Source organism: Rhinichthys klamathensis, unplaced genomic scaffold (genome assembly GCF_029890125.1).
Source record: "Rhinichthys klamathensis goyatoka isolate OS25496 unplaced genomic scaffold, OSU_Roscu_1.1 h1tg000679l_1, whole genome shotgun sequence".
Taxonomy (NCBI): domain Eukaryota; kingdom Metazoa; phylum Chordata; class Actinopteri; order Cypriniformes; family Leuciscidae; genus Rhinichthys; species Rhinichthys klamathensis.
In genome coordinates this window covers 513,792-524,482 of record NW_026607111.1, presented here as the reverse complement: position 1 = coordinate 524,482, position 10,691 = coordinate 513,792, and the positions used below count along the sequence as shown (strand labels likewise).

The following is a 10,691-nucleotide window of genomic DNA, read 5'->3' as shown; positions in this document are numbered from 1 at the left end:
TGGAATGAGCGTGTGCTTGTCCTAAGAGGTTCACAGGGGGAGGGACGAGGGGGGTGAAAGTGGTTCTGATTCCTGAGGATTTTTTAAAAGCACACTCGTGCTGTCTCATAAATTTAGCATGCCGGTGGTTTCAGGACTCCTCGCTGCGAGCGCCCTCGCACACTGGGCACAGCAGAGTGTGGAGAGACGAGGTTGCGTGAAAGAACATTCAACATTCTGGCTGGGTAGCGGTGCCTCCGAATAGCTATAGCTACATAAGCGAGACTTGAATCCCACAGCGGAGAGTTGCATTATATTATGAGTAGTGCTAAAAGAATCTCAGTCCTGCGATATCATGCTCCATTTTATTGTCATTTTAGATGCATACACACATGCCAGCTCACACCAAGAACGATAACCATAAAAATAACTATAACGATAATAATTATTAGCATCCACACCTATGCACAATAACGTTCTGCTTATTTTAAGAGGAAACTGCTTCTACTGGTTTAAACACTCAATTTAATTAAAAGAATGGATTCTGACTTTTTATCGTTCAGTGTTTTTATTGTACATCAGCTGGAAAAAATCGTTCTAAAGCCTGGGACACACCAAGTCGACGTCAAAGAACTAGCGACGAAACCTGATTGTGTTTTCGCCTCATGTTAGAAATAATCATGCATTCGAATGCTTAGGTAAGATGTATAATTATAACAGCCTTCTGTCTGTGCCGTCTTCACTTGCTTTCATCACTTTCGCTTTTATTTTTGTGCACTGGCTCGTTCGCTAAGCTGAACAGCCAATCAGAGTTCTCTCTCTCACCGATGGCCCAGTGTCAATTCAACATGCTGAATCGGCCCCAAAACGGCGTCCGATTAGAGCCAGTGGTGCAGAACACACCAAAAAACTAAGCTGACCGACACTCAAAAACGCTTTGTGTGTCCCAGCCTTAAAGGAGAACTCCGGCGGGAGCCATCTTTGGAAAACAGACTCGACTAATCAAACCACGAACGCCATTCATACAGTTCAGCTCACTTAGCACGTCGTTCGTGGTTTGATTAGTCGAGTCTGTTTTCCAAAGATGGCTCCTGTCTGTATACACGAAGTGGACTGTCTTTATCTTTATCTTCTTATTAAACTGTCTGTACACTTACAAAGTTCTCAATGCTTCGTTTTGCATGTAGGGACCCTCATTATGTTACTGTGTTAGTGTGGGGCTATTTTGAGCCTTGTTAGTAGTATTAACTAGCGATTTCTTTTTACTTATTAAATGCCCCCATTACTAGCGTTATACGCTAAACAGTTTTTAGAGATAAAACTCTTTACATTCGATTATCATGAAAACAAATCTCAGAGAACGGTTGACTAGGTACCAATGTTTTATTAGACCAAAGGTTCATTTAGGGCCGGAGTTCTCCTTTAAGAGTGATTCCAATAATATCGTTGGAAGACCCTATTCTCATACACTTAGAACAATTTTTAAAACTTTATAGTTATCGTCCTTGGTGTGAACAGGCTTTTAGTCATTAATTGCATCATTATGCTACACGGGAGCGAAAATTAAAACCGTTGTCTGTGACGAACCATGTGACCTTCGGTAGCCATCATTCACAAATCATGCAGGAGACAATTTTCCTCTTATTAGCCTCGGTTTCTCTCACTCACTCTTTTATGAAGTGACTGATACTGTTTAAAAGATTGTCCTTCCTCTGCCCCCCCTCCCCCCCTTTTTTTTCTCACTGTCCTTTGCGTGTCCATCTGGAGTCGGCTAGCCAGAGGCAGACAAGGAAGCGAGGCTTTGCTCTATTGATCCTGTATCGATCAGCAAGGCCAGCGATGCCCTTGTGAGTCGACACGGCTTATTAAAGACGCTAAGCCTCTGCCCTGTCGGACTGACATCGCTGTGAAATATATAGTCCCTCGTTTCTATATAGGACGTCTGATGTGATGACTTATCTTCTCGTTTTTTTATTTACTCTATGCTTTCTCTTATATCCCCACCACCCTCTTTTCACTTTCACATCCTTTTCACACTCTTTATCCCTGCACTCAGTTGTAGTTAGCAATGACGTTAGCGCCAGTTTGCCCTTGTCTTTCACTCTCTTTTCCTCTCCTCCTCTTCCTGAGCGGCTTGCACCTGGTCCGCAGAATGTCGTGCCAGTCCACGACGTGATGGAAGCCGGACTGGATCCTAGCCAACCAGAAATGGCCTCATTTTTTTTTTTTTTTTTTGTGCAGCCTCATTCCAGACCAGATACAGTAACCACAGCACAGTCACAGCGAGGTGAATTATCTTATTCCTGTAAGCGCGAGCCGCACAGTGCTCCTCAGAGAACGCTAATGTCATTAGCATGCCCAATGTAGCGAGCTGTCAGAGAAAAACAGCAGTGACCTTTAAGATCATTTTGCCCGTCTCCTGTGAGTTCTGTTGGGTACATTTGGTGAATGCTAGTGTATGTTCTATGTAGTATTTTATAAGGTCAGCGTATTTGAAAAGAAATACTGTAAAATAACTAAAAATGTGTGAATCACCCAAATCAAGTTCTCCCAAGGAGAACTGGAGCTTGTCTAGGTGACTTTGAAAGTTTGGAATTTAAAGGAACAGTTCATCCAACTCTAGCCACTTTTCCACTATTGTCTAAACCGTTTTTGTTGCTGAACCATTCCATGCCGATCTGGCCCATCAGCTGGTACAGATATGGTTTCATTTTCCACTGTGGGGCTGATATAAAAAAAGTTTGGAATGTAATACAAATGTGTTAGTTGTTGCCTTGGTAATGCAAGAGTTTACAAATTATATAAATGGCGTTATGGAGGATGAATTTAAATAGTCCGTAGAAAGTCATAGAGGTTTATAACAAAACAGAATGATCAGTTTTGGTTGAACTTTCTCTTTAAGCCTCATTTTAACATAATGAGATACAAACATGCAATTAACATTTTGTTAGGTATGTTTGCCGAACTATCTTCTTTGTTGTCTTGTTTTCTTCTGACCTCTGATCCTCATTGTGTTTCTCCAGACTTCCCTCTGTGATGTTTTTTTGTCTCATTCTTTTGCTCCTGTCAGCCATTTAACAAACGAGCGCAGTCCATCCTCCCACCAGTCTCTCTCTTTCTCTTTATCCCTTGTTTCTCACTTCTTCCATCTTGAGGATTCAGTCCACTTAACGGGTCTATCTGACTGCTGGGATGTTCAGTCTGTCACTCTCCAGCGACCTTCTTCCCTCCCTCTCTCTCTCTCTCTCTGACTCATTATTTCTCTAGTCATGTCTTTTCTTTCTTTCTCATTTCTCTTCCTCAGCTTTGTTGTTGTTCTGCTGTTTCTTTTTGTTTGTTGTGGACTTTGAATAGATGTTGTTTAATCCAGTTTGCTTTGTAAAACCAGTATAGTTGAAATTTCTTCAAGAATTTCTTCAGAGTACTGTGTTTCTGTGCTTTGTTTGCAGTTATTATTATGACGGGAGAACCCAGGCATGATTCTCGTTTCTGATTTACCTTTCATGTAAAATCATTCTTTCAAATGCAACCAGTCTATTTCTCTCTAATATTTGGATGCAGTCACGTCTTCTGCCCTTTCCTTTCTCCTCTAAAAGAAGGTCCATGTTTTTGCTTCCAATCACACCATTTCTCTTAAAATTGGGTCTGACCTCTCTTTCCTTCTCCCAGTAGTCTTTCTCTTCTCTTGTCTCTTTCCTTTCTTGTCACATTATGTGGTTCATGGAGGTTAAATCAGCGAAACAGCTAATTTTCCATTTTTGAAAGAAAAAATGTGGAGATGGCAGAGAACACCATTTGGTGATTCAGTTAAATGTCAAAATACTTGTAAGAATCAGTGAGAGAATTCACTGACTCCTGTGACAATAGATTCTGTGTAGGTGTCGCATTTGCTAGATTTACTTTAAGCTATTGTTTGATGCGTCACACAGCAATGTACATTCAGTAAAGGTGTTTTGGTCTGTTTTTTTTGTGTGCAGTGGTTGGAAGAATGTGTCTTGAGTCTCGGTTGTCATCACAATGGTGGAAAAAATAAATCTGCTTTGTAATTTGTAAAAAATAGGCTAAGTCACATTATTTCTACAAGACTATTAATAAACTACAGTTGTTTTTGGAGAAATCTGTTGAGTGACTCGCTCATAAAAGACAAAAAGACACCGACTTCCTCCACCTACTGATGTAAAACACTGAACGAATAAGTGAATGAATCTGAACGAATCTGTTTGGCTGATAACGTTCCTCATTTTAAGTCGCTTTGGATAAAAGCATCTGCTAAATGATTAAATGTAAAGGTATATGTGAACAGAGTCACTAGAATGAATCAAAATCACCACTGCTAGCTCATGCCACATTACGCACCAGTACAGTTCAGTTGATAAAGATGGTAGATGCATTATTGTATTGTTTGTATTGAATTCCTCTCTAAATTACACATAATTATTCATTAACATAGTACCTGTCAGTCACAGCTCAGTTCATCAGTGATGAGTAAAGGGAACATGAAATGGTGACCATGGAGGAACAGAGGAGCCATTGTGTTTGTTCCCTACCTCTTCTAGAATCACACTGCATTTCAAACAAGTTTGTGTGTGTGTGTGTGTGTGGGGTGAGGGGGAGACTAAAGAAAGCCCCTCATTGTTCTCTCAGCCATGTCCATTTATACAGGTAAGTGATATGGCAGCGTCGGAGGATCCACTCTTCTCTCCCTCTGCTCTCTAGAGGACAGAAGAATGAAGAGAGGAGAAAATGTTCCTCACGCCCTTTATGAGGGGTGAATGGATAGTTTTCACCCTGGCTCTCCTTTTTATGGCCCTCTGTGCTCCCTGAGAAGCAAAGCATGATGGGGAATAAAAGTGCTGACACAGTGGGTGAATTTCTGTGCCCTCGAAGAGCACTGCGGGAAAAGAACGCTACTTGGGGTCAATCTAAATTAAACTGAGCAGCTCAATCCCTCAATTAGTGAGGGGTACATGCTACAGTCGTTTCAAGAAAACATTGTAACAAAACGTGTTAACGTTTATTGGATGTTTATTTATAATACATACACTAAACCATTTAAAAAGTTTGGGCATGGTAAGATTTTTCAAAATGGTTGGCTAATTGTTATCAATCAAATATTCATTGAAAAATAAACTGATCCATGAATTGTGACTGTGTCAATGTATAGGGTGTGCCAAACTCATATGAGATGACCTGCACCCTTCGGAGTTAGAAAGTCATAGTTCTTCTTATTTTCATATGAAATTTCCTGATCTCTGTGTGTATGGTTGAGTATTTTCATGCAGTTTTGTATGTGCACGCAAGCTTAACATCTGCTTGTATATCATATGTATGAGTAGACTCATTTTGTTTTCAGTTTGTGAGCTATTCTTCTTCAGTGCCATAACCGAGCCCTCAGGGCAACACGGGCCTGTGAGAGAACGAAAAAGAAAAGAACAGGAAAAAAGCCCCAGGCGGACCAGCTAGCAAGGGATGTAAAATCGACTCTAAGTGATTAGCACTGGAGCATTTTGATTAGGCAGATGCAGCTTAAAAGGGCAGAACTCTCTATTCAGCCTTATCTTCATCCCTCTGTCTCTCCCCATGGAAGTCTTTTTATCTGATTTGGATTATTAATAACATTGACAGTTACATATATACATTTGGCTGATGCTTTTATCCAATAATACATATTATCAGTTCATGCATTCCCCGGGAATCGAACCCATGACATTATGCTCTACAGTTTGAGCTACAGGAATGCTAATAATCTTATAGTGCCAATGTCCGCCATGCACTGCCTGGTTCATCTCTCCCCTGCTGTTATCCCTCTTTCCTGAACATATATACACTCCTCTTCCTCTTTCCCTCACGTCTTCCTTCCTTCCTTCCTTCACCTAAATGTGTGCCGGTATACCACTCCTTCCTGTCTCTCTCAGTCTGTCTGTGTGTGGGGGAGGTCTATGGGTCCCAGTTTGTAGTGTCCTAGTTTTTCTCTCCTGGTCTCCCTCGCTCCCTTCTCAATGTTTATTTATTTAGATGCTGAGGGAGAGAGGGATGAATAGATGGGTGGGTGAATGAAGGGATGGTTGATGGAGGAGGAGAGGTGTCAGGGAGCGAGAGAGAAAGATTGATATTTTAACATTCAGTGGAAGTGTGGCTGACAAACAAGCAGCTCTCACACAGAGGCTATGCAAACGCATGTTCTGCTGGATTTCAAGCAATTGAAATGGATTTGTTCAAACAACCTTATTGTGCTGCGTGGTTTTTCTTTCCTCACCTTGTGTGAGAGATTTTATTTGATGTCATTCCTGATGAGCCGAAAAGAGCAGATGAAACGAATCCCCCTTCTTTAGCATTCTGCTTTTCTCTGAGATCCCCTCGTTCAGTCCTCGCTTTGATGGGAACTCAAACTGCAAAAGTGAAAACCTTTGTGCATGGATGGTCCCTGGCAGTACTTAACAGAGTTGAAATAGTTTCTAGCTAGCAGTCGAAGAATGTAGGTGTTATTTAAAGTCAATGTGATGTTGAAATGAATCTTATTTTTGTCTTAATGCACTTTCCTGGTCTTATTGTGAATAATTCATCAGTGCTGGTATGATAAAATCAAACTCTCCTTATGTCTCATTAAATATCCCATTTCACTCTGAAATACATCACATTATGGAAGCTAAATCTGTTGACAATTTCCATTTCATGTCAACTTTTGTAGCATATTTGTAATTATATACTAAAGAGGTTTGCTGCTGTGGTTATCAAAGTACAATACATTTTTTACTTTTTAAAAATTTGCTTTAAAAAATGGTTAATGCTAATCTTGCTTATAGCAGTTAAAGAATAATGCATGTATGTATATATGTATGTATGAATAAATGAATTAGAGCATGGAAAGTTGGACTGCAGAATTGGATGATGAGAACAGATGGAAAGAGAGACTGTGTGAGCTCAACCTTACACCTGGTGCATTATAATAGAATAAGACAGGGTTAAATAGTGCACAGACGCTGGTGGAAGTGTGTGTGTGTGTGTGCGCGCGTGTGTGTGCGTGCATGCATGTGCGTTTCGGAAACAAAATGCTTGAGAAATGTCACCAGAAGTTCATGAATAAAGTAATTGCAAAACGTTTTCTGTTATTGTTAGATTTTGGGTTAAAGTTAGTCCGTAGTAAAACTAATTATCTTTAATTTAGTCCTGTTTACATTGGTAAGTAAACATGCATGTGAGTAAATCCAGAGATGCTGTAAAGAATGGCTCTTTGAACTAGCAAAGCAAATATTTTGGTTCAGTTCTCTGCGGTTGAGGGATCAATCGAGACAGACTGAAAGCAAAGCAAACAATGTAGCGTTTGTATATTTTAGCAGACATTATCAGTCAACAAAACGCTTTGAAAGCCGGTGAGAGGGAGATTCAGATGCAGATGTGTGTGTGTTCTAGTGTGTTTTTCAACATGAGACCTCCAGTCTGATTCATTATTATCTTTCAGCCATTTGCTCTTAATGATAACCTGGGATGAGATAAACCTACCACTAACCGTGTGTGTCTCCACCCCCAGTGGTTACCGGAGACGCAAACTCCGAGGGGTGCGGTGTGTGTGTGTGGGGTGGGGGGCGGGTGTGTTAATTCATCTGTTGCCATGGAAACAGTGTATCTCCCCCCCCCCCCCCCCCCCCCAAAAGAAATCCGTCAGATGTCCTCACACCCTGTAAGATGTTTGTGTGTCAGTAAGTTTTCGCAAAGTAGATTTTCCTAATCTTTATGACTCATTGAAACACAAGCTACACCAAGTGGCAGCAATTTGTGTTTGTCCACAGTCCACAGTTTTTCATTGTATTTGCTTCATGTCCAAATGTTAGTTAAATTTTTTTCTAAATGAATGTAAAAACAGCCCTGCTGCTGGTGCGAGGTGGCGTTCCTTCGGCACTCAGCTTTAGATGGATGTGTCCTATTTCTCCTTGCTGCTGCGACTGCCATGCCTTCACGGTGAAGCAGGGTCTGATGAGGACATTTGCACACACACACACTCCCACACTTTCCTTTGGGTTCCTTCATCTTTGAACTCACACAGGCCCTTCTTGTTCCGAGTGTCAGAAAAAGGGAGCGAGAGCACGAGCGAGAGGAACTTCAGCTGTCTGAGGGAGTGAAAGACTCACTCAAGGGGAATGCAGAGCAGGTTACTTCAGCAACAGAGCTCAACTCCAACTCTCTCTTCACCCCCTCTCTCTATCCATATTTCATCTACCGCTCACCCCCACCGTGACCATACACACACACACACACACACACCACCCTGTGTCTGTCTCTCTCCTCCGCAGGGCAGTGTCTGTGAGCTGATGGCTGTGTCTCTGTGCAGATGTGATGGGAAACAGCTGTTGCATTTCTCTGCTCGCTCTCATTTTTCCCCCTCCTCCTGTTCCACCTCTCCTTATCCCTGGAAATAACAGAGTGATGGGTTTACGACCCGTTTTTCAGGACTCCTCGTGTCCGGATTTTCTTTGGCTGATCATTCATAGATAAGCTGAGTTCCTTAACCGGTCTGTTCTGGAATGTCACTGTGATTGAAGAGAAGCAGATGTGGAAGTGATAACCTTCGTCTTCTCTCTCCTCTTCCAGGTGTTGTTAGAAACCTCTCCTTTAGGGGTCGGAGTCTTTAGGCACCTCACATTTCAATCCAAAATTTGTCCATCACGATTGGCGTGCCGATTTTTGTGAATCGATTCAGAATCATTAAAGAAATAATCATGATTCATTGAATCTTTTCCCCCCATAGTAACCATCTTGTCTCTTTCTCATCTTTTTTGCGTCTCTTGTTGTCTCATCTCATGTAGTGTCTTCTCTTTCGTCTCACTACTTCTCTTACTCTTTTCGTCTCATCTCTTCTCTCAAGTGTTTAAGTGGTACTCGTCTTTGTTTTATATCATGTCGTCTTTTCTTATCTCTTCTCGTCTCCTTAACTTCTCTTTTCTTATCTTCCATGTGTCCAAGTGATAAGTCTCATCCCGTCTCTTCTCTTGAAAATCTTCTCATCGGTCTCATTACTTCTCATATTTTCCTTGTCTCATCTGTCCCATGTGTTAAAAGTGATAATCGTCTTGTCTAATTCTCATCTCTTTTCATCTCATCTTATGTCGTGTCTTCTCATCTCTTTGGGTCTCTTGTCTCCATACCTTCTCTCCTCCTTTCTCAGGTGTTCATGTCATAATAGTCTCGTCTTTTTCTCAACTCTTTCTCGTCTCTTTCTCGTTATATCTCTTCTTGGTGTTAAACAGATAACGGTCACCTCTGCTCTCTCAGGGTGTTAAAGTTCTAACGGTCTCTTTCTCGTCTCTCCTCTCACCTGCAGATCCTGTCATTTCCAGCAGGTAATTAGTTAGACATCGCTGCTGGAGCGTGTGAGGGCATTTGTGTGCGCCTGTGTGCGTTTGTAATTAGCCGTGTCTCTGATGTGCGAGTGTGTTCGTGTGATGTGAAGAAAATCCAGGATGATCCGTTCCTAATCAAAAGTGGTGGCAAATCTCTGCCGCCTCAGCCTAATCTCCCTCACATCCTTTAAAAGGAGATGCCGGCAGCCAGCTCATTTAACAGCTTATTGCTGCTTGTGTGTGTGTTTCCTTCAGCCCCTCTCGTACATGTCATATTTAGCTCTTTGGTGATCTGCTTAATATATATTGTACTTCTGTTACATTCTCCCAGAAGTCAACAACACGGATGCATGTATTCATTTAATCAGCCCCGTGTTCATTCCTTCTATTTTCTTCTGGTTTATCCCCCTGTCTCTCTCTCTCTCTCTCTCTCTCTCTCTCTCTCTCTCTCTCTCTCTCTCTCTCTCTCTCTCTCTCTCTCTCTCTCTCTCTCTCTCTCTCTCTCTCTCTCTCTCTCTCTCTCTCTCTCTCTCTCTCTCCCTCTCTCTCTCTCCCTCTGTCACCCTCTTTGAAGATCAGTGTAATTATAGGGAGCTAGTTTAATTAATGGGGGGTGTTAGGTGCTGTGTGTGTGCTATCAGCAGATGCAGGTAGTGAGTGATCTCTTGATTGATTTCCTCTTTTATTGTTCGACTTTGACATGACACATGCTGATAAAAGCAGAGGATTCACATTTAATTTTCCACAAGACAAGTCGCTCTGTGCCAATATTATCAAGAGAAACATTATCAACATTTTTCAACACGGACTCATTTCTGTTGGTCATCGTGATGGAGTAATGTTAAACCCGACCTCATCCGCCATGTTGTGTGTGTGTGTGTCTCCATCCATCTCTCTGCGGAAATGAGTCTCACAGAAAAGCAGCACAGATTTTTGATCTGGATATTTCTGTTTCTGCATTCTTTTGCTGTGAATTACCAAGATTTATCTGTAATGATGATAATGGTTTAAATCAAATGAGCTTTATAGTTTACCACACACGCACCCCAGCAGAACATTTTCAGCCAATACCCCCTTGACCCGCGAGTCCGCGACCCGAACCGCACCTGCATTAAATCTACTACATCAAGTAGACAAAAATTATTTATTTTCAAGTGTGCATAAATCACACCATAGGCTATACAGATGTTTAGATGGATCTATAAGTTAAAAGAACAACTAGCCATATATGAACCTTTACTGTCATATAATATAGGGGGTATTTTAGTGGATTCACAAATCCGTTTGTCTCTCCTGAAACTCTGCAGTGTATAGCCAACTGATCCTCTTAGCAGGATGAAAGATAAAACTTTTATTCAAACTGCGAATAGATTTTAT

At 41.5% G+C, this 10,691-nt stretch overlaps 1 protein-coding gene across 2 annotated transcripts in view; it reads left to right on the top strand.

The window, feature by feature from the left end:
• The window catches only part of si:ch73-22o12.1 (nectin-2), an 80,416-nt gene that overhangs the window by 6,686 nt on the left and 63,039 nt on the right, over positions 1-10,691 (top strand). The gene's annotated exons all lie outside the window — the stretch shown is intronic.